This window comes from Peromyscus maniculatus, chromosome 5 (genome assembly GCF_049852395.1).
Source record: "Peromyscus maniculatus bairdii isolate BWxNUB_F1_BW_parent chromosome 5, HU_Pman_BW_mat_3.1, whole genome shotgun sequence".
Classification (NCBI taxonomy): Eukaryota; Metazoa; Chordata; class Mammalia; order Rodentia; family Cricetidae; genus Peromyscus; species Peromyscus maniculatus.
Window position 1 is genome coordinate 134,097,308 of NC_134856.1, and position 25,013 is coordinate 134,122,320.

The 25,013-nt window shown below is 42.0% G+C and overlaps 1 long non-coding RNA gene across 1 annotated transcript; it reads left to right on the forward strand.

Annotated features, from left to right (window-relative positions):
• The first annotated feature begins 775 nt into the window (after positions 1-775).
• Positions 776-22,506, forward strand: LOC121829627 (uncharacterized). Its single transcript, XR_006072663.2, has 3 exons — positions 776-848; positions 1,339-1,417; positions 15,909-22,506. It is a non-coding gene; the product is annotated as an uncharacterized LOC121829627 (long non-coding RNA).
• The last annotated feature ends 2,507 nt before the right edge of the window (positions 22,507-25,013 follow it).

Genomic DNA, 25,013 nt, shown 5'->3' on the forward strand with positions numbered 1-25,013 from the left:
AGGATAGCCAGAGGTACATAATAAATTCCATCTTAAAAATGTAAACCAAAACCTAAAGACACTAAACATTGCAACACAATCCAAACATATATGCTCTTGATAAGTTGAGGAATGGCTTTGGTGCCTGGTGGAAAGGAACCCTGCAGAACCTCATCTGTCGAGCTGGGTCCTGGGTTTGCTTCCGTGGGAAATATCAAGACTAAAACAGATCATCCCTGGGAGCATGGGGTGGAGCTGCGTTCAGGGTGCTTGGAGATATTGGGCTGGAGCAGGTCATTTTGGGCAGAAGAGGGCGGGCTAAGGACATTATTGGACATTCAAGTGAGGCTCTAGAACAGAGCAGAGGCCTGTGTGGGGCTGATGCACCAATACCCTGCGCTCGAGACCCTTGGCCTCATTGCCCCTGTCTCCCTAAGACTATAGGACTTTTGTGCCCAAGTCATGGGTCACCATGAGTGGTCCTATGTGGGGACAGGCTCTATCTAGGTCCTGTCTCCATTCCTTGGACAATGGAAGGCCTGCCCCCACAGACTCCATGCCCCAGACAATGAAGACTCAGAAATGCCGATGGCTTGTGAGCCTTTAGCTAGAAAGGCACAGTGTCGGTCACTTTGTACATGGGAATCCTGGCCCCTGAGGATAAGCCAGATATCCAGTTGCTTTAGCTCTCTGGCCTTCAATGATGCTTCAGCCAATTACAAGGTACTAATGCATCACGTGCCGTCTGCAGCCAATCGGGCTGTTTCTGCACGATGTGCTGCTATTGGCGGTTTAACTGCCCGGGCTGCAGTGCTGCTGGAGGTAGAACAGGTCGGGACCTTGTTAATACAACTGCTGACTGCTTTCCTGTAAGGACCCCCACCCAGGCACCAGCAGAGAACCTGTCTGTGTCCTCCATGGCTTTTGCGGGGAACTCAGGGGTGACTGGGCTGCTGGAACTTGAATGGGAAGCTGAATTGCCTGGCAATATAGAAGCCACAGTATCTGGGACCACTGACCTCCCCCTCAGGGTCACTCTGAGTGTAGCCAGGCCTGAGAGCCTTGCAGCATCTGGCATTGGGAAGATAGTGACAGCAGAGTTCAACTCAAGGGAGGGGTGGAGGAGGTTGCTAGGGGAGTGCAGGAGCAATGCCCTGAAGGGGCAGAGAAAGCCAAAGGGGCCCCTTAGAATTCCGACTCTACACCGCCCCCCGTGGGCTCCTGGAAAGGTGCAGGCCTCCACACTGCAGGTTAAAGAGACACCACCACATCCAGGCTTCTGGCTCACCCTTTCCATAGCGAGTAACATTTGATTCTCTCTCTGATTCCACTGCCCATGTCACCCTCTCTCTACTCCAGACACTTGTTCTCACTTGAGAGGAGCACACAAGAGGTTGGCTTACATGGTCCTCCGCCGTATTTTCAGCTTTCCCATGAGGTGAGTCCACAACTATCGGCACTTACTTCTATATCTTTCAGTGCCATATTCAATAAATTACAACACGGAGCACTTAATGATAAATTAGGCTTTGTGTGGCATGGCTTTGCCTAAGTGCAGTTCGTTTAAGTAAGTCTGCTGGCACAAGCTGGGCAGGGCTGAGCTGTGATGCTTGATTGTCTGTTCATTCCATTTTGAAATAAGAAAATTTATACCTTGAGGGCTTTTGGCATGTGACCCCTCTTGAGTTGAGGAGCATCTGTATATGGTTTCAGTATTTCAAAGAAACAATCGGGGGGAGGGGGTGACTGTAGAGCCCAGGTTTCTCTCCTTCCCTACCTTCCCTTCCACCTCTCCTCACACATATCTCAAAGGAGTCTTTGCAGTGGGTCTCCCAGTTCAATAACACTTTTGCCCACTTTATTGTTGACTGTCTGGCTACCTAAAGGTTATCTTCATGTCCTAATTTGGAAAACACTTAAACCAAAATGAGAATGTATTTCTGATTTAGTAATTAACCAAAATTTAAACAATGGGTGGGTATCAAGGAATCATGTAGATGTGAGTCCACTATAGTGCTAACTCTGGCCGAGCTATAGGCCAGTGTCAGCTTGAAAAAAGCTCCCACATAACTTGGCCTTGTTTGAGTGCAGCCGTCTGGTAGATATCACACTGCAGGATATCTGACGAGTCCTCTGCATTGTGTTCTTACAAAACCGGGAGACAACGTCTCATTAAGCCAAGAAGCAAGTGTGCCGTGTCCTGCTGGGACACAGAAAGGGGAAGTCAGCATAGCCAGATGTACTCACTATGGACTCAAGGAAAGTGAAGTGGCCCAGATTCCATACCATTCCTCCTCCTATGTGAAGTGCAGAACTCTACAGAATGAAATAGTGCATTCTTTACAGATACATCTATGTGGAGGAAAACAAAAATAAAAGCAATGATAGATACTGGGGAGGATCCATACCACCACCAAAGCTAGGGATAATGCTCATCGCTTAGGCATATTGTGTGTCTGTGTTTCATCTTATATTTCCTGGGTCTTTTCCATAACATGAAATATTTTGAATGCTTTGTACAAAGTCACAGTGCAGATCCCAGAAATGCAGAACTGATTGAGAAACTCCTCGGAAGGGATTTCCTTTACTGTTTATTAATTATAAAACTCGAGGACAAATATAAGAACCTGAGACAGTTACCACAGCTGTGATGTACCTGCCACTGTTCACCTTCTGGCTCCTGAAGGACCACACAACCTTCAGGCCCTGCCTACTTCCCCAGGGCCACTCTTTCTCTCCTCTTGGGTTTTCCAAGGAGTTATTATTCCATTCCAACCAGCTGAATGTGAACTCCATCTCTTGGACCAAATGCTCTATTTAATTGGATAATGGACCAGGGCATAAACAGAATTCCTGTAACATTTCCCCCTTTTTCTCTAATTAAAAGGAAAGGTTCTAACTCTAACACAGTAAAACACTATAAACAATAAAAATAATTATCAAGTATTTCCCAAATATAAAAGAAAGGTAATAACCTTAACAAAAATGAAACTTGATACTATAAGAATAATTATCAAGTGAGAAATACATTCTCAATGTCCAGTCCATATGTAACTGGCAAATTTAGAGAGATTACTCCATTAGCTGTCCTCTCCTGCAGAGTCCAGAATACATAAACCTTTTACCATGATTCAGGAGAACTGTAACAGTAACTGTCTAGTCTTCAATCCCATCAAAGACCAGAGAGGGATATAATATTAGCCGAGTAAGCAGGAAGTGCATAGTAAGTGACTTCTAAAACTAAGAGAAATGATAGAAACTGCTGATGGCCTGGACAGTCACCCAAAGTTCCTCTGTAGTGTTGGGGCATCCATCTTTGGCCTACAGGCCTAGAATATCTGACAGACTTTTCTGAAGCAGGAACTTGTGAAGGACTGCCCTACTCTGTCTTTCAAGGTTTGGCAGTCACTTCCTTGTGTGTCCTGCTTGTCAGATTTGGACAGCATACTGTCAGTAGTCAAGGCAAAGGCAGCTTCTTGCCCAAATGGTTTGCTTTTGCCACAAAGAAAGCAAACTCCATATGGAGTTACTTCGATATCCATCATCCCTTTTTGAGGCAGATGGATGCCACTAGGAGCAGATGTGTCTCATATCAAGAAAAGCCTATGTTATTAAATATTTTAAATGCCAATTTTTTCTTCTTTTAAGAAATTTTCTATTCATTTTACATACCAACCACAGATCCCCCTCTCCTCCCTTCTCCCACCCCCTAGCCTTCCCCTCAACCCACTTGCCATTCCCACCTCCTCCAAGGCAAGGTCTCCCATGGGAAGTCAGCAGCACCTGGTACATTCAGTTGAGGCAGGTCCAACCACTCCCTTCCCCCTTCCCCCCAGCACCAAGACTGTGCAAGGTGTCCCACTATAGGCACTGGACTCCAAAAAGTCCACTCATGCACCAGGGATGGATCCTGATCCAATTGCTGGGGGCCCTCTAAACAGTTTAAGCTAAACAACTCTCTTGCCTATGCAGAGGACCTAGTACAGTGCCATGGGAGCTCCACAGTTATTGGTCCACAGTTCATGAGTTCCCACTAGTTTGGCTTGGCTGTCTCTATGTTTCTCCATCATGATCTCGATGTCCTTTGCTCATGGAATTCCTTCTATCTCTCACTGACTGGACCCCTGGAGCTCAGTCTGGTGCTCAGTTGCTCTGCATCTGCTTCTGTCAGTTACCAGATGAAGGCTCTAATAATGACAGTTAGGGTATTCACCATTCTGATTACTGGAGTAGGCCAGTTCAGGCCCCTCTTGTAGATGGAAGTTTTCCTGTGTCCCACCTGGTCTACAGCTGCTCAGACCCAAATAAACACATAGAGGCTTATATTAATTATGAACTGTATGGCTGTTAGCTCAGGCTTATTACTGACGAGCTCTTACACTTAACCCATAATTTTTATTTATGTTTAGCCACATGGCTTGGTACCTTTTCTCAGTTCTGCCTTGTCATCTTGCTTCCTCTGTGTCTGGCTGGTGACTCCTGACTCAGCCTTCCTCTTCCCAGAATTCTCCTTGTCTGCTTATCCTGCCTATACTTCCTGTCTGTCTACTGGCTAGTCAGCATTATATTTATCAACCAATCAGAGTAATATACATTCACAGCATACAGAACAACATTCCACAGTACTTCCCCTTTTTTGTCTAATCAAAAAAGGAAGGTTTTTAACTTTAGCAAAGTAATATTACATATAATAGAACAGTTATCAAGCAAAAATTATAGTTACAATATCTAGTCTATTTGTATTTGGCAAAATTAAAGAAAATATCTGTATTTGTGAGTCTAAAGTTTCATATCTGATTTATCTTTTATCATAACCAAGGAAAATTACAACTATCTAGTCTTAAACTACATCAAAGATACCAGAAGGATATAATATTACCTAAGTAAACAAGAAGTACATTGTAAGCAACTTCCAAAAATCTAGAATGACACAGATAACTGGCTGCCTGGACAGTCACCTAAAGTTCATCTACAATGTTGGAGTATCCATCTTCAGCCTATAGGCCTAAAGTTTCTCAGTCACTTTTCTCTGTGTCCTCTAGAATGTCTGGCAGTAGCAGGAACCTGAAGAATCATTTTGCCTTTCATAGTTCAGTGGTCACCTTCCTATGGATCCTGCATGTCTAGTCATTACAATATTTTGTCAAGCAATCCACACAAGAACAGTTTCTTGTCCAAATGGCTATTTTTGACAACAAGAAGATAAACTCTATATGTAGTGTCTTTGATGCCCATCTTTCTCTTTGAAGTAAATCATTGCTGCCAGGAACAGACATGTCCCATTGTCCAGAAAGTCTTAAGTTTTTAAAACATTTTAAATGCCATATTCTGTAGGTCTTTGAAGTGTTTGAAGATTATCTACCTAACTGAATTATCTCTATGTATACCTAGAAAACTTAACATGACTATAAGTTTGACAATCATTGAAGACTAATTATTAATCTGTATTTCTTAATTATCCATTACAATTCAAATGAGTTACATAAACATAATACCTTAAATGAGAGTATAAGTATATATACAGTATAACAAAATGAACTTTAAATTTGTATCAATAAACTAAAATCCATAGCATTGTAAAACATTTCAAACAAGTTGTTGCTCTTTAAAAGTAGATTCAATAATCTCCTCTTTCATCCTATCATATCTATACTATCCCCTTTTCTTCTTTAGAAAGAGATTGCCTTTATAATCAACCCCCTTTAAATAAAAATACACATTTATAAACAATATTTTGGGAATTTGGGCATAGCTTCTCATACTACTTCCTGCTGGTTGTGGGTACTGGTAATCTTATGGGGATCCTGAGAAAATTAAGAATTATGGTCAAGTCCTGACTGGAGTAGTCTGTGATGCTGCACTGTCTGAGCCAGTTGCCTTGAAGCTGATTTTGGATGTTGGATCCTTTGGAGACCTCTTGGGATCTTCCTTGATCAAACCATATGAGCCTGGAAGCAACCCATAGGTTCTCATCTTCTGTTGAAACAAAAGCAGAACCTCTTTTCCAAAGCAACATATCCTTAGACATAATTGTAAAAGCTGCTGAGTTAAGTCAATATGTATATTTTAAAGATATCTTGATTTCAAAATTTAACTCAGCAGCTTTTACAATCAATATTTCTCTGCAGTTAAAAATTCCAAGGACAATATAATACAGAATCTCTGTGTAATATCCATCTTTACGTGGCTTATTTTTATATCACCTTTACTGTCTCTTTAAAAACTTCATTTTTTAAAAACTATTTCTTTATATAACTGTCTATATTCACTTTCTTCTCTCTTTCAAGCCTATGTAGATTTTTACATACACTGCAAACCATTTAAAGTCTTATTCCATCTGAATCTGCCTTATTGTGAATCTATTGCTTTAAACTTCAGTCATTAGTACGGAAGCAGCAGCCTTGGCTACTGACTCCGCCCATCTCAGCTTTTATCATGGTGGAGATAATTCACTGCCAGCTCTGGGAACCATGCTGTCCGCTGACTCTGGGAGGCAATGGGTCGATGCTTGTATCAAAGCAGCTTGTAGCCCAGAAACCTCTTTTTCTTTTTCTTTCTTTCTTTCTTTCTTTCTTTCTTTCTTTCTTTCTTTCTTTCTTTCTTTCTTTCTTTCTTTCTTTCTTTCTTTCTTTCCTTTCTTTCTTTCTTTCTTTCTTTCTTTCTTTCTTTCTTTCTTTCCTTCTTTCTTTCTTTCTTTTTTTTTTTTTTGGCTTTCTCGAATTTTTTTTTCGCAGTGGAAACTTGTGCCCCACATTTTGGCACCATTTGTAGTCAGAAGATTTCCTGTGTCCTGCCCGGTCCTGCAGCCACTCTGACCAGAATAAACACACAGAAGCTTATATCATTTTCAAACTATATGGCCTAATGGCTCAGGCTTCTTGCTAGCTAGCTCTTACATCTTATATTAACTCATTTCTATAAATTTATGATTTGTCATGTGGCTTGTGGCTTGCTGGTACTTTACATCTTGCTTCTCCTGGTGGTGGCTAGCAGCATCTCCTCTGATGTTTTTCATTCCTCTCTCTCTAGTTAGAATGTCCCGCCTAACCTTATTCTGCCTCACCATTGACCAAACAGTTCTTTTTATCAACCAATCCTAGCAACACATATTCACAGCATACAGAAAGACATTCTCCCATCACCCTCTCGAATATGGCTAGTAGTCTAAGGTGGGGTCATCCTTGTGCATTTCTGGGAACTTCCCTAGCACCCTGTTTCTCCTTATTCCCATGATGTCTCCATCTATCATGGTATCTCTTTCCTTGCTCTCCTACTCTGTCCCTGTACCAGTTTGAACATCTCATTTCCTTATGTTCTCATACCCCATCCCCCACCCTCTATTACCCCTCCTCCCAGTTTGCTCATGTAGATCTCATCTATTTCTCCTTTGCAAGGTGATCCTTGAGTCCATCTTAGGGTCCTCCTTTTTAGCTAGCTTCTCTGGAGCTTGTGGGTTGTAGTCTGATTATCCTTTGCTTTTCATCTAGTATCCACTTATGAGTGAGTACATATCATATTTGTCCTTCTGAGTCTGGGTTACCTCACTCAGGATATTTTCTAGTCCCATCCATTTGTCTGAAAATTTCATGATGTCATTGTTTTTTACTGCTGAGTAGTACTCCATTGTGTATATGTGCCACATTTTCTTTATCCATTCTTCAATTGAGGGGTATCTAGGTTGTTTTCCAGGTTCTGGCTATTATGAATAATGCTGCTATGAACATAGTTGAGCATGTGTTCTTGTGATATGATTGAGCATTCCTTGGTTATAAGCCCAAGAGTGGTATATATAGCTGGGTCTTGAGGTAGATTGAATTTTAATTTTCTGAGAAACCGCCATACTGATTTCCAAAGAGGTTGTACAAGTTTGCACTCCCACCAACAGTGCAGGACTGTTCTCCTTGCTCTGCATCCTTTCCAAAATAAGCTGTCATCAGTGTTTTTGATCATAGCCATTCTGACAAGTGTAAGATGGTATCTCAGAGTCATTTTGATTTGCATTTCCTTGATGACTAAGAATGTTGAAAAATTCCTTAAATGTCTTTCAGTCATTAAATGCCAGTTTCTGTAGGTCTTTGAAGTGCTTGAAGATCATCTATCTAAATCATATCTCTGTATGACTTTGAAAATGCAATATGAGTATAAGTTTGATAGTTATGTGTGACTAATAACCTGTATTTATTATTCTAAATAGCTTTCAGGACTAAAACTTCACATTGCATAATTAAACGAGCTGTATCGATATGAGCTACATAAGTAATACCTTAAGCAAAAATAGAAACATGTGTACAGTATAACAAAAATAACCTTAAATTTATATCAATATACAAAAATAGCTTAAACAAAAGTAGAAACATATATACAATATTAAAAAATAACTTTATATTTGTATCACTATACAAAAATAGCTTAAACAAGAGTAGAAACATGCCCAGGTGGCTGTGGCACATGTCTTTAATCCCAGCATTCAGGAGGCAGAGCCAGGCAGATCTCTGTGAATTCTAGGCTAGCCTGGTCTACAGAGGGAGATCCAGGACAGGCATCCAAACTACACATAGTAACCCTGTCTTGAAAAACAAAAACAAACAAAAAACAAAAAGAGTAGAAACACATACAGTATAATAAAAATAACTTTAAATTTGTATCAATATACAAAAATCTTTACCAACGTAAAATTTTTTGAGATCAATAGTTTAATCTAATCTTTTTTCTTATCAATCCTACATCCCCCTTTTTTCTTTTCAGAAACAGATTCCCAAAATCTAACCTTCTTTGAATAATATTTTCTTGACCATCAGCAGCCCCCCTGAATGACAAACATCTATAATCCATTGAATAACCAAAAACTATTAATCTCTCCTCTTGGGAATGCAGGCATCATGGTTTCTACATCATTTCCTGCTAACATGGGGCACTGGCATCTTTAGGGGACCCTGAGAAAATAGAGATAATGGTCAAGTCCTGGGGAATCCAGCTGTTGTCCAGTCTGGTGTGACAGGACAATGCAAGGCTATCTGAAATCCTGGATGGAGTAGTCCAAGAGGCTGGACCATCTTAACTGTCTTGAGATTGTCATGAGCAGTTTGTAGTCCAGAGCTGATCTTTGGACAGTATTTGTCAGCTTAGCAGCATAATTGCAATCCAGATAGAATCGCCATTGTGGGGCCCATCATCTTTTGGAGACTTCAACAGTCACTGTTAGGAGTGTTCACCATTCACTGTAGAAAACTTAAACATTTTAAATGTCTGATGCAGCAGATCATGGGGAGGTTAAAGAACCATAATCTATTAAATACATTCAAGATACACAGGCTTAATTCTTAAATATCTGCTTCAAACTCAAGTCCCAAATCACATACAGGAAGCTACATGAAGCCTAAGGTTAGGATTAGTTAGTACTCCATATGACCATTAATATCCAAACCGGAAGTTTAAATTTTGAGATAGTATTTATACCTTAAGAAAAGTTTTTAAGTGTCAAAATAAATCTGAGGGATATGAGATTAGTGACAATAGAATGGTCCCTAGATCTTGGTTTTCTTCTGTACCATACCAGGTGGCTCTTCTGGTATTAGATAGACATTAGATAACAAACATGCTTGGGTTTAGAGAAGGAAAGAACCACACTCCAACTCCAAAGTCAGCTTTAGCTTTTAACTGAGTCAGAACTACATAAAGCCCACCTGTTAACATGTCTGTAGAGACCGGTAGAAACAGACATTTTGAAAGGTTTGTGAAATTTTGCCCTGTTGTAACTGTGCTCTACCATTAGGCCAGTTTACTTTTATTGGTATAATTTCCCAGATGATTCTACTTTCTGTTTCTGATGCTTCATCTGTCCAAAGGTCTTTAGATTCTTTAGTTGGATGTTTTTGTTCTCCTAGAAAGACAAAAACCAAAACCCTGCCCCAACCTTAGTTTTGTTTTTCTTTTTCTAGGTTTAATTGCCATGTTTCCTAATCAAGAGGTCTCTCATGTTCAAAATGATTATCAATTTTGATGGTATCCATAGCTTTTCTTTTCCTGTGGAAACAAAAGCAAAACCTCTTTCTCAAGGTGACACATATCCTAGTTTTCATTCAGAGGTCAACACATCCTTAAATTATACAGGCTGATTTAGTTCAGCATTTTTTTTCTATTATCCAATGTCTCTCTGCAGCTGTTGATCCCTTTTTTACTAGCATTTAAAAATTTAAAGCTAATAAATCATTGTGCAATCTATTTCTTAGGGACATCCTTATCCCTATCTGTTTATTAAGCATATCTTTTAAAGTGTGATTTGATCTATGACTGCTTGTCCTGAAGTATTGTGTAGTATATGTGTAATATGCTTTATGTTGTAATATGTAAAAACTTGTTTCATTTTAGTAGAGACATATGCTGGAGCATTGTCAGTCTTAATTTGTACAGGTATCTCCATGATGGCCATAACTTCTAATAAATATGTAATTACATAATCAGCCTTTCAGAACTCAAAGCAGTTGCCCATTGAAAACCTGAATATGTATCTGGTATGGTGTACATATTTTAATTTTCCAAACTTTGCAAAATGAAACACATCCATTTGCCAAATCCCGTTTGAGTACCCTTTGGGTTGCTTTCTGCAGGTAGTGGAGTTTGGCTATACAAAGAACAAGAAGGACATTTCCTCAAACCCTTATTATTAACATGGTGTTTCTCATGAAATTCTGAGGCTTCTAGCACATTTCCTACCAATAGCTGATCAATTTCATCATTACCTTGTGCTAAAGGGTAGACCTGTATGGGATCTGATATATGTTATATATAGGGGATGATTTCTATTCTATTTCCTGTAATTGGATAAATAATGAACTTAATTCTGAATCATTGGGAATATGTTCAGTGTTTTCAATATGTAAAACAACTCTTTCTGCCTATTGAGAATCAGTAAGTATATTAAGATGTTCTGGAAAGTCTCCATGAGAATAGCATATAATTCTGGCTTTTGAATGGAATCATAAGGGCTTTGAGCCACTTTATTTAAATTTTCTGATTTATAACCTGCCTTTTCTGATTTATTTGCATCAGTATAGAATGTAGGGGCTCCAGATATTGGTGTTCTCACACAATGTGAGAAAGGACCCAATTGGTTCTTTTTATAATTTAAAGTCTCTTGCTTTTGGGATATTTGTTGTTAATCTCTCCCAAAAATTATTGCAAGCTCTTTGCCAATGTTCATTTCTTGCCTGTAAGGAGGAAATTTCAGCATAGTAAAAGCTACTACAATTTCTGTTGGGTCCATTCCTGTTAATTGATGAAGTCTCAATTTTCTTTTTAGAGTAAATTCAGAAAGCTTTTCTATATAGGTCTCTAATTTTTTGCTCTGTTTGTGTAGCAAAAACATCCTAAAATATCATCTTCTCTATGCATGAGAATGAAGCATGATAATTAGTCTTAATCAATAAACATCGGGAGTCAAATATTGGGGTAAAAGCTGAAAGATCAGAGAAGCAGAGCAGCAGCCACCAGAGACTTTTACCTCTCTGAATTCTCTACCAGAAGGGCCTAGATCCTGTCTCCACCCACTCATCACTTCCTCTCCTCCCAGCCTTATCACTTCCTGTCACCTGTCTGCATAGACCCCCAGACGTCAGTGGTTGACTAGTGGCTAATTTCACTCTCTGACCCCAGGAACACAAACAAACTATCACACAACATTCTCCCTTTTTGTCTCAATAAAAGTGAAGGTTATAATTAACATAGAAAAACTATATACAATAATTATATACAATATATACAGTCAAGAGTTATATTAACAATGTCCAGTCCATTTGCATTTAACAAATTCAGAGAACATACTCCATTATCTATCCTATCTTAGTGAGTCCAAAGAGTTGTACCTAATTTACCTTCTATCCTAATTTGTATTACCAACCCAAAACTATCTTTTAGTCTCAACCTTATACACTTTACATTTCTTTTGAAGTTTCTTTTCTGAATTTCTTAACAAGGAAGACTATAACTATGTAGTTTTCAACTCTGTCAAAGACCTGACATGGAAGTAATATTACCTAAGAAAGTTGGAAGTGCAAGTAAGTGACTTCCAAAAAATGTGAGAAATGACAGAAACAGCTGGCTGCCTGCACAGTCACCCAAGGTTCTTCTGTAATGTTGGGGGCATCCATCTACAGCCTACAGGCCTAGAATATCTGACAGACTTTTCTGTGAAACAGGATGTTATGAAGGACTGTCTACCTTGTCTTGGCAAAGTTTGGCAGTCACTTTCTTTTGTGTCCTACTTGTCCAATTTGGACAGCATACTACCAGCAGTCGAGGCAAGGGCATTTTCTTGCCTAGTAGCTAACTTTTGTCACAAAGAAAGTAAACTTCATATGGAGTTTCTTCCATGCCCATCATCTTCTCTGAAGTAAACTGGTGCTGCCAGGAGCAGACATGTTTCACTGTCATTAAAAAAAAAAAGAACCTAGATTATTAAAACATCTTAAATGCCATATTCTGTAGGTCTCTGACAGGTGTGAAGACCACTTGTCTACCTAAAATATATCTCTGATTGACCTTGAAAGCATACCTAACATGACTACAAGTTTGATTGTAATAGGTGACTATTTACCTGCATTTTTTAATTATCTTAGTTTGTAATAATAGCTTTCAAGGACAAAAATTTGCTTTACATTCCACATTGGGAATGTGGGTGTCATGTTCTTAAAATTACTTCCTGCTGTCTGGTGGTTATGGCATCTTTAGAGGACCCTGAAAAAATTGGGATAATTGTCAAGTCCCGGGAGAGCTAGCTGTATTATTTCTTGTCCAGTCTTTGTGTAATGGGAAAATGGAAGGCTTATCTCAAGTCCTGGCTAGAGTAGTCTGTGAGGCTGGACCATCTCAGCTAGCCACCTTGAAACTGTCCTGAGCAATTTGTAGTCCAAAGCTAATCTTTGGGTGGTGTTTGTCAGCTTAGTGGCACTACCATAGTCCTGGTGGAATTGTCATTGTGGAGCTCCATCTTCCTTTTGGAGACTACAAAAGTCACTGTTAGGCATGGTTATGGTTCACTGCAGAAAACTTAAACACTTTACATGTCATATGCAGCAAATCTCAAAGAGGTTAAAGGACCATAATTTGTTATGTGCAAAGTCCAGCATGACCTTTGGACAGTCCTTGATATAGGGGAGTGTGGATTGAGAAATAATAGATATGAAAAATAGAGTCGTAGATGTAAAAGAAAAAGACAGAGACACACAATAGGTTTGGGAGGGCTCTGAGTCAATACCACAGTTGCCCTGAGTTTATTCTCCATGGGCTTCTTACACACCAGCAAGGGGAGAGGCAAAAGACCTCCCCCTTCTCAAGGACCCCATGGTTTAAGGTACAAAGTACAGATAAATGTAAACACTTCCTTAATTCTCAGACATGGAGTAGCCACACCTTATGGCAAAGCATTCTGTAATTAGGCCTCAAAATATAAGACACCTGGTAACCACGCCTTTGGCCAAAACATTCTATTATGCAGCCTTGCATGGCAAAACAAGCCTGGACTCTCTGACCTTGAGCCAAGTTGAAATTTGGCCACAATATGGAGTCTCTGTGGCCCCCATAGTTATGTACATGCAGAGACAAAAACTTAATTCCTAGTTACCTGATAGAGACTCAAACCCAAAACCATGTACAGGGAGCTAGATGAAGCCTTTTTCTAGAATTAGCTAGTACTCTAGATGACCATTAATATCATGACAAAAAGTTTAAAATATACATATATATTAATTTCATATAGTATTTATATCATATGGAAAGTTTTAAAGAGTCAAATCAAAGAATTATGAGATTAGTGGCAATAAAATATCCCTTAATTTTGGATTTTCTTCTATCCCATACCAGGTGGTTCTTCTGACATGAGGCAGATCTTGGATTCTCCTATAACAAGCATGCTTGTGTTTAGAGAAGGAGAGAGCCACGCTCTAACTCCAAAGCCAGCTAGCTTTAATTTTTATTGAACTGGGACTACAAAAAAACCATTTGCATTATATGTCTGTAGAGAACAGCAGTAACAAACATTTGGAGAGATTTATGAAATTTTATCCTGTTGGGAATGTGTCATACCAATAGGCCAATTTTTCTTGGAATATTTTCTCTGGATGATTTGTCCTTTTGCTTCAGATGTCTCATTTGTCCAGTGGTCTTCACATTCCTTAGCTGGATGTCTTTATTCTCCTGAATAGACAAAAACAAAACCCCGCCCCAACCCTAATTTTGGGGTAGTTCCCTTTTGACAAGTTATATCAGGTCAATTGAAAAGCATTTATTAGTTTTATAAGTTAGTTTAGATTGAATGGTCAAGTTGTTTGATGAACTATTACCTCTCCTAATCAGGAATTCTCTCTTGTTCTGGTTTCTCCTGAAATTTTTGTTTTAGCTTCTAAAGCTTCTAACATCCAGAGCAGTATTTTTTTATAATAGGCATTAGGTCCTTTAATTGCTCTGGGGAGGAGTTTCTCCCATGATGACAGGGAACTATTGAACCAAATTTGACACGGGGGCCTGTGGTAGGGCCACAGGTACCCCCCCCCAAGTTATTTCCTAATGGCAAAGGGTTACCTTGTCTGTCTCTAGTTGATCTGAATTCATTGGTCCAAATGTCAGCCTTTGACACACCTTTGGCATACTTTAGAAGGCAAGGGCCTTCTGTTTTGATAATTCCTAGAAGAAACATTGTTTCTAGGAATGCCCTGCCTACAGTTCCTTGTTAGGTGACCTTGTTTGCCACAATTAAACCATCTGACATTTTGATTTTTCTCCAAGCCTCTGGAAATCACCTCTCCTATCTGAGCATCATCACGGTTATGAGATTCAATATTGACTGTATCTCAGAGCCATTCCTCTATGGGTGCTGATCTGACCTTTTTTATCTTAATTATCCTTTGCATTGTGAATTAGCATTTTCAAAAGCCAGAGATTCAATTATTATTTGTCTAGCTTCTGAATTTGGTGTCATTCTATTTACAGCTGAAGTCAGTCTTAGTGAAAAATCAGTTAAGGGCTTTTTAGGGCCCTGTATAACTTTAGAAAATGCCTCAGTTCTCTTTCTGACTTCAATTCTGTCCTAAGTATTCAAAGCTGCTGCACAGCATAGAGCCAAGGTGTGGTCATCACATAGCACTGTCTTGTACATCAGCATAATTACCCTCTCCAAGAAGTTGGTCTTGAGAAATTGCAATACTTCTAACCTTACTTCATTGTTCAATAGTTGTAGCCTCATCTTTCCACAGGTCCTCCACTGCAGTTGAGGATCAGGCTCCAATACGGCTGTCATCAAGTCTTTCTAGTCTTTGGGACAATTCTGTTACTACTTGACCATGAATTTAACATCTGCTTCACAATAGGTGAATGCACACCATATGAGACTATTGCTTCCTTAAATCTCCTCGAATGTAACATTTCCACAGGATCTAGTCAGCGCTTACACAGCCTTGGGGATAATGTCATTTGGCAGTTACCTTAAGGTGACTGGATAAATTAAAGTTGCTAATTTGAAAACCTTGAGCTGTTCCTTTCTAATTTATAATGTAATACTGAGGTTTGTTCTCCTTTAAATTCCTCTGTCTTTGTATAAATATCTCTTAAGGCTTGTAGCATATCAGTCAAATGGCATTATGTTCTCTAGTAACTTTTTCTAAGGCCTGTACCTTGGCACTCATATTAACCAACTTGGCAGTCATATCAACCAACATTTTTAGGGATAAAGCAAGAATTATCAAACTGATAATATTTATAATTGATATTACATGAATCCTATCTAAGTTAATTATCCCTTCATTTGGATGTTCCATTTTAAAACTATTAATTGTGTAATCATACAGGGACCTAACTCCCTCCATTGTAATAGTGTTTCCCATTTTTTACCATTGGAAAAAAACTCTTTTTTTTTTTTTTTTTTTTTTTTTTTTTTTTAGCTAACTTCCCTCTCTAAGAATTCACAATTGTCTCACCAAATTTGCTGATGATGACGGTGAAATGTGAGATATAGCATGTCTGAGCAGAGAACACAGGTGGTGAACAGCCTGGGTAAGGACAGCTGCCACTGACTTGAGTGTCAGAAGCCTGAGAAGGAGGTCCAGGGAAAGCCCACAACCCATGGGGAAAAAGAAGCAAACAAGCCAGCCACCTGCATGGGAGAAGATAGGAAAGTGGTCAATGCTGGCAACATTGGGAACCCCAAGTGCCTTTGGCATTTGCTGTAGAGAGGCTGCAGCAGAAAAATCCCAGACTTACTCTGAGGGCTTGGGGAAGAAAGGGAAAGGCAGCTGGTGGCACAGGGATAAGAAAATGAAATGAAAAGCACACAGATTTGGAAAGAAGGAAAGAAGTTTTCTGTTTTGCAGACAACAAGTTTGTCCAGCCAGAAACTCTGACAAAATCAACAAGAAAACTTCTTGAAGGGATAAATGGCCATACCAAAGCTACAAAGTTTAAAGATTAATATGGAAAAAGCAGTCTCCTCCTTCTAAGAGCACATTAAATAAATAAATTGAAAACATAAATCCTACTACCCCATATTAAGTATTCAAATAAAAATCAAAATACACACAGGATCCATATAAGAAGAAGCACAACATTGTGACTGAAGGAGACAGAGCAAACTGCTTCATGTTCCCACAGATAAGAAGATTGAACGTTATAAAGACGTCAGCTCTTCCCTCCTTGCTATATAGACTCAGTGTAAAAAATTCCACTGTTGTGATGATTTGAATGAGAATGGACCCCATAAGCTCATGTATTTGAATGCTTGGTCCCCAATTGGTAGAACTGTTAGGGAAGGAATAGGAGGTGTGGCCTTGTTGGAGGAGGTATGTCATTGGGGGTGGGCTTGGTAGTTTTAAAAGCCCACACCACTCCCAGTGTGCTGCTCCCCTCTGCCTCTTGCTTGTGGATCAGATGTAAACTCTCAGCTACCAATTCAGCACCATGCTTGTCTGCTGCCCTGCTCACCACTATGATGGTCAGGGACCCCCCATCTGAGACTGTGAGCCCCAATAAGCTCTTTCTTCTATAAGTTACCTTGGTTGTGGTGTCTCTTCACAGCAATAGAAAAGTAACTGAGAAGTCAGTACCAGAAGTGGGATATTGCTGCCACAGGCCTGACCATGCTGGGGTTTTTGAGGAATGTGCAAGACTTTGGGACTTTAGATTAGGAAAGTGGCTGAATGCTGTAAACAAGGCTTTAAGGGAAGTCCTAGTAGGAGCTTAGAAGTCAATGCAGTGCTGAGAGCAATGTAGACTATAGAGGCCCAGATGAAGAGACTCCAGAGGGGAAAAATATTAGCTTCTGAGCTAAGACAGTTCTTGTGATATTTTGGCAAAAAAAGAAAAGAAAAAAGAAAAAAAAATGGCTGCCTTCCATCCTTGTCCAAAGAGTCTGCCTGAAGCTAAATTGAAAAGCTTTGGACTAATTTCAAAGATTTTAAGAGGCAGAAAGGATTTCAAGACAGTTTAATATTGACTCTGTTGTGTGGTTATTAGAGATCACTGTTATGCAGATCTGCAATGAAAAAGGGCAAGCAGAGCAAAAGGAAATACAAATGTACAGTTGAGATAAAGAGCACAAGAAATGTAATGTTGGAGACTTGGTTGGTGCTGAAATAGTTAAAAAGAGGAATGGAATAAAGTGAGTGGTACCCTCAGGGCAAGACCTCACCCAGCTATCCTGCAACTTGTGAGAATAAAAGGCCTTAAGGTATGACTTGTACCTCAAGAGCAACAACAAATCAAAGCTTATGCAATACAATTCAAGAAGGGTCCAGTTTCAGATTTCATCCTAAACAGGCATCAGAGCTTAGCAACTTTGGTCAAATGGTGATGGCTATAGAGTCAGGAAAGAACACAAGTAAAGGGGTTGTGGTATCATCCTCTGTGGTTAAGGAAAGCTGCCGAGGCCAGACATATATCAAGGGTGTCCCTGCATGGAGGCCTAGAGAGGCCAATCTGTGAAGCTGTGAAGGTGAAGCCTGCATTTTATTGGAGATCCCAAGATGTTGGAGATGCCAGTCACAGGATACCTGCCAAGGGAAACTGATAACAGGGAGTGGAACCAGCCCAAGGGAAAGAAGGATGTTGCAGTCAACAAAGCTGAAAGGACTGGGAGATCTGAACTGGAAGACCTTTGATATCAGACATGAAGATGCAGAGTTTGGAGTTTACCCTGCTGCGTTTTGGTCTTGCTTTGGTACAATCTCCCTTTAGGAATGGGAATATATAGCTACAGTATTGCTACATGACTATGGAGGGCCAGAGAGTGGAAGGTGGTGCTTTGAATAAACCCTCAGAGGCTCATATGTTTGAGTGCTTGGTCTCCAGCTGGTGGAACTGTTTGGGAGGGATCAGGAGGTGTGGTCTTTTGGAGGATGTATGCCACTGTAGGTGTCTTGGAGGTTTCAAAAGCCCACAGAACATGGACAAGCCTCTCTGTGGGGCTAGGGGAGGAACAGAACATGGACAAGCCACTACTTCTGACAGTGTGCAGGTGGTATTGATTACAGAAACCAAAGACTCTGGAGGAGGGGAACCTGTGAGGGCTGGAGAATGGAGAGTTACTGTCTTGTCACCTCTTCCTACCTCCCCTCCCCCACTCAGGAGCCCTTTGTGACAGGGACTCTGTAATGCCAGCCTGGGTCCAGCGGCTAACTCCCAGAGAGAACTCTTGGAGAACAACACTATATGATAAAGAATCTTCTCTCTCCTTTTGAAAAACTTGATTCTGCCTGGCTGACTGCACTTCATGGCTGACCCCCAGCTTCACTACTTGGGCAGTGAACATGATCCTTGCCTTTGTGTGTGGGCTTCAGCTCTTCTACATATTATTCCTCCTCAACCTTACTTCACCCTCACCTCCGCAAGCAGAAAAGACCACCCCCCAAAAGGTAAGAATGCATTAGCCCCAAACTAACTGAAAATAGTTCCCTTCCTCTACTTTAATATGCCCTGACCACTCTGGGAGGCCTACCTCAGGCCCTTCCTGGTACCAGGTAGCTGCCACAACCTGGTTCCACGCCAGCTCATCACACAGTAAGTCCATGTAAGATTTTCCATGTCTCAGCCTCCAAGAGGCTTCATTCTGGATAGGGCTCACACACAGGCAGATAGAGGCTAGAGAGCCCTTTTTCATCAACCCTGATATCTAGGATAGGCTGGAAATTCAGGTTAGTAATAATGTTGAAATTTGGAACTTCAGATTAGTAATAGTGTAAAAGTTTGGAAATTTGTAAGTTTGGAAGGGGAAAGGCAAAGAAAGATGTGACTGCCCATGTCTTGGGCTGTATGGACAACATGCTACAGTCCTGGAGCAGCCAGCAGGCCGCCATCAGAACCTGCAAATCAGAGACAGTTTCAGGTCATCAGCAATTCTTTTATCAAAAGGCCATGGACAACAATGTGAAGGAGAAAAGCAGCCAGCTTTGCTGGGGCTTCCCCTTTCTTCACAGTGAGTCCCTTGTGGCTACTGTCAACATGGCAGGGTCCCCACTAGAGGCCCCCTCCATCTTATTCAATGCTTGCATGTCAACACAAGTTTAGACTAAAGTCCTTCCACAGCTCTCTTCTCCAAAGCCCTACCTTCATCACTTATGAACCCAAAGTTATCTGGGTCCTATCTCCCATTCCAGCCAGCAGCTGGAATAAAAACCCAGGGCTGTGACCCATCCTCTCTCCCAAAGCTACCACACCATTCACCTCCAATTAGGGATTTGGGGGCTTCTTGCCCTATGCTTTCAAGATGCCAATTTATGGTTCCACCTGCTGTTCCACACCTGGAGTGACCAGCATTTGAAGAAGCACCAAGAAAGTAGGTGTGATTTACTGGTCATCGTTTAAAAGGACAGGAAGCTTTTAATCAACTCACTTCCAACAATTGCACCTCCCAAGGCCAGGGGTCTTTTACTCATCTACCCCGGGATTTCATTAACCTCAAGCTCCAGGAGCAGCTGGAATGACACTTCAAAAAGAGATTAAAACAACACCAATTGCTCCACAGGTCTGGCTATCTCTGGATCTGAGGAAGTCTTTAGACAAAGTCCCATGGATGGGCCAGGCAGAAGTTGATCACAGGACCTCATGTTCCTCAGCACTGGGAGATGAAAGTAGCCTTCATGCACAGAGTGTCTCATCACAGGGTCCAGAGACATGCCACCTACGGAAGGACCTGACAAATGGTCTGGGAAGAGCTCTGAAAGGTCTGTACAGGAGCCCAGAAGGTTACCTAGGCAAAGTTCTCGGGGCTGTCTCTGGACAGAGGAGGAAAGTTGCCATGTGAGACACTCGAGAAGTGATGCTCCAAGTGTTTCCCCAGTGGGACCAACAAGGAACCGCTAAAGGTACCCCAAAAAACCACTCAAGCAGCAAGTGGAGGCATACTAAGGGCAGTAAAGTGCACGTGGACATTTGTCGTGGAATACGATACATATGGACCTTACATTGGTCCCTCCTGAAAAGTTAAAGACAAATATGGAAACTTGGAAAAATCCATCCTTGAATGACTGGACCGACTGCAATAAAACTTCTAGTGGGTCTCCCTTGCCAGATCCTGGCACTCAGAAGGTGCTGGAAACACATCTTACAAGACACCTGGTGAGGCACAGATGGAGCCTGCCCCTCATAGGCCTCATGACCATACATGTTTTCAACAAGACCAAGGCTATAGCTGTGCTCTTTCCACAGCCCTCCTTCTGGGACTCTAGAGAGGACTCCATTGTGAAAACAGCCAGTGTCCTGGGAGAACCTTTTCCGAACAGCCTAGAAGGAGAAAGTGAGGAAAACAACTTCCACTATGGAATCTCTTTCCACACAGAACCCTCCTTCTGACCTCCAGTTTGAAATCTGGAGAGAGACTCCACCTAGTGACAACTCTGAGCCCTCCGAGGCCCCTGCAACTGTCCAGGGGGAACAATATGACTTCTCTGTTCACCTCACAATGTCTTGTGGGCAGAGAATGGCACAATGATATGGTTCTTGGATCTTGGGCAGGCAACCCAGAGCCAAATCCAGGCTTAGTCAAGGGTGTGTATTTAAGAGATACTGCTTTGGTGTGTCAGTTAAGGAAATCGGTGTGGCATCTCAGTCACCAACTAGCATGGACACCAGGGAACTGGAGGAGGCAGAGGAGGAAGAGTCTATACATGTTTTTAACATGAACATGGCTACAGCTCTGCTCTCTCCACAGCCCTCCAATTCTTCTTTGTCCTTCTGGAACTCTAGAGATGACTAAATTGTGAAAACAGCCAGTGTCCTGGGAGAAACTTTTCAGAAAGGCCTAGACAAGAAAGTGAGGAAAACAACTTCCACTATGGAATCTCTTTCCACACAGAACCCTCCTTCTGCTTCCCAGCTCAGATTCCTGAGAGAGACTTCACCTAGTGATAACTCTGGGCTCTCTGAAGCCCCTACAACTGTCCAGGAGGACAATATGACTTCTCTTTTCCACCTCACAAAATCTTGTGGGCAGAGACTGGCACAGTGATATGGTTCTTAGATTTTGGACAGGCAACCCAGAGTCAAATCCAGGCCTAGTGAAGGAGAGTGAGGGTGTGGCTTTAAGAGATAATCTACCAAAAGGTGTCAATTCTGAAGATCAGTGTGGCATCCCAGTCACCAAGTAGCAGAGACACCCAGGAACTGGAGGAGGAAGAGAAGGAACAGTCCTGTGATTGGGAACTCACCATGGAAGCTGGGGAGATGGCCAACTCTGAAATCAACCATCAACATCCAAGGGATTCAGAATCACTGGAGACCAGTGAAATTCCATCCCCTTCTAGAACTATTTTCAGGATCACACCTCAATGCTCAGTAACTGGAAAATTCTTTCAAGACTGTGCACCCAAGATTCCACTTGCTGTAGATATCCTGGCTTCCAGGGCCTCCCAGTCCATCTACAAACAAGTTAACCTCCTAGGACAGGTAGGTACCATTTCATGGCAACAGAATGGAATGTCCCCAAGATTTCCAAACAAAAAGGAGGAATATAGAAGTCCCAAGCAGGATGTATGGCTTCCCTAATTACAGAGATGTTTAGGGACAGGATAGATTTTTAAAAATTAACATGTCAATTTTGAATTCAAAGGCAAAGTACAGGAGAATTCCCCTCAAAAAGTCAAGGCCTTATGTGGAGATATTTTATTAGTATGTTAATAAATAAAGTTTGCCTGGAGATCAGAGGAAATAGCAAGCTATTAACACAAAAGTCAGGCAGTGGTAGCACATGCCCTTAATCCAATCACATGGCAAGCAGAGTCTCTATGTGTTCAAGGACACACTAGGGAACAGCCAAGCATGGTGACACACGCCTTTAGTCCTAGCACCAACCATAGAGACCTGGAGGTCTGTACAGACTGGCAGTGACAAAAGTGAGGTAGCTGGGCCAAGAGTCAATGAGAGGGCAGAACAGCAAGGCAATAAAGGCACAGGTAGACAGGAAGTAACTCACTTTTGGGAGCTGCAGAGCTGGTGAGGTAAGGTAGTTGGTGGCTCTCACTATTTCCCTGATCTCTAAGGCTTTCACCCCTGTATTTGGCTCCATGTTTTTTTCTTTAATAAGACCATTTAGAAATTCGTCTACAGCCTTATCACTCACAAACTAAAGCTGAGGATGAGTTGTGAGCAGAGTATTCCTACATGGACACGTCGCTGAAGCACAAGGCCTCATGACCTTTGTCCTGCTGAGGTAGGGGGCTAAATCAACCCTGTAAGACCAAAACAAGAAGGGTTTGAGGATTTAGCTCAGTGGTAGAGTGCTTGCCTAGCAAGCAATAGGTCCTGGGTTCGGTTCTCAGCTCTGAAGAGAAAAAAAAAACCCACCCAAACAAGAAGTCTTTAAGTCAACCCTGTAGGACCCCACACTAAGAACCAGCTCATCATGTCTTTTTCCTGATTTGCTCCAAACTGTCCTTTGTGTAGCTGTGTAGAGGCAACAGAGAGCCAAGTCAATGTCTTCACGAGTCACAAAGCAGGCACAGTGATGAGGACGGTTGTATGGCATCCTTGAGTGAAAAGCAGGACAGTCATGACCTCTGGACGTTCTGACGAGGAATAAAGGACCTAGAGATCCTAGGGACCCCCGGCTCACCTCAACGGTGGCTGGCAACAAGCTGAGTTCTCCAGGCCCTCCCGCCTCAGCCTGGATGACAAAGCAGTGTCACCCTGTCCTATGGCTGCCTTCAATGCCAGAATGGTGGCCTGGATGGCTTGGACAACTTTTCATGAAGGTGGCAGCTGCAGAGTGGTGGCTGACAGTCTCATGACTCCTGGTCATTTGCCATTCCTTCTGGTCACTGAACAGACAGCACCCATCTGACTGTGGGCATGATGAGCCTCAGGAGGAAGAGAGGAAATAAAAAGGTTAGAGCCAAGGCAGGAGGCCATGTAATATGAAGATGCCCTAAAAGTTGCCATGCAGGTGAAACCCCAGCCCTCCCAGTACAGACGCTGACATCAGTGTCTGAGCCACTCACCTTGGCCTCACCCCAGGCTCTCCACCACCGACTGGAGGAGGCCTCTAGCTTAAAACGACTTGAAACAACTCCTGCAAGGGTGGAAGCTTAGCTTCCTAACAGCACGTCTAATAAGCTACATGTTCTTACCTTCTGAATTTCAGAGACGAGCTGCGGGAAAGGCCAGAAATCAGGAATTCTGAGTGTCACTCACAGCGGTGGTCTTTGCACACACACACACACACACACACACACACACACACACACACACACACACACAGCCAGCACTACTCCCAAGGGGAAGGAGGACACCTGAGAGGGTTGAGGGGATACACTGTGCCCACAGCACCTCATTCTAGGTCTCCAGCCCTTGCCTTCCCATGAGAGCAGCAGAAAAGGCCATCTCCCAGGGCTGGTTCACACAGTGGAAGGGACTTGTCCAAAGTGCAGGTGCTCTTTGGATCTCTGGGCGGGCCAGAAGGGTCCCTTCCTGGGCCTCACCTGGCTCCTCCCCAGGATTTCTTGTCCCAGTCTCTGTTCTCTTTGAAACAAGTGGGGTAACTGCATACAAGAGCAGTCAATTCCAGGGTACTCTGCACTGTTCCTCACAGAAGGCAGCCAGTCACCAGCTCCAGCTGGTAGAAAACCTTGTTCCAAAAGGCCCCACCAAGGTAGAGGACATGGACATGGGGCCTGTTCCAGCACACTTCCCGAGACTACATGTGGTACTCAGCAGCTCTTAGGAGTGGATACGGGACCCACAGGCTCTTCTCTTTTAATAGAGACACTAAGGGAAACCTCAGAAACTTCTCACAGCCCTAAGGTATAGATGTCACCGGGTGGCCTCTGGGTGCCACATAGCCCTCCTTCACAGCGATATCAACAGCCTTTCAGACCTCATACAGCACCCTCAGAAAGATGACCATATAGACACCACCCCCCAAAGATTATGTTCCTTTAGCCTCCCTGAGATCTGCTGCATGTGACATTTAAAATGTTTAAGTGAATGGTGAACACTCCTAACAGTGACCATTGAAGTCTCCAAAACATGATGGGCCCCACAATGGCGATTCCACCTGAATTGCAATACCACCACTAAGCTGACAAACACCATCCAAAGATCAGCTCTGGACTACAAACTGCTCATGACAATCTCAAGATAGTTAAGATGGTCCAGCCTCTTGGACTACTCCATCCAAGACTTCAGATAGCCTTGCACTGTCCTGTCATACCAGACTGGACAACAGCTGGATTCCCCAGGACTTGACCATTATCTCTATTCCTCAGGGTCCCCTAAAGATGCCAGTGCCCCACATTAACAGGAAACTATGGTGATATTTCATTTATGCTGAAATGTGATTTTATTTGTATGTTAATAAATAAAGATGCCTGGGGGTCAGAGTTAATAGCAAGCCATAGCAGAAGCCAGATGGTGGTGGTGCACACCTTTAATCCTGATCACATGACAGGCAGATCTCTTTGTGTTCAAGGATACAGCCAGCATGGAGACACATGCCTTTAATCCCTTTAATCGCAATAGTAACCATAGAGACCTAGAGGTCTGTATAGACAGGTAGTGACGAG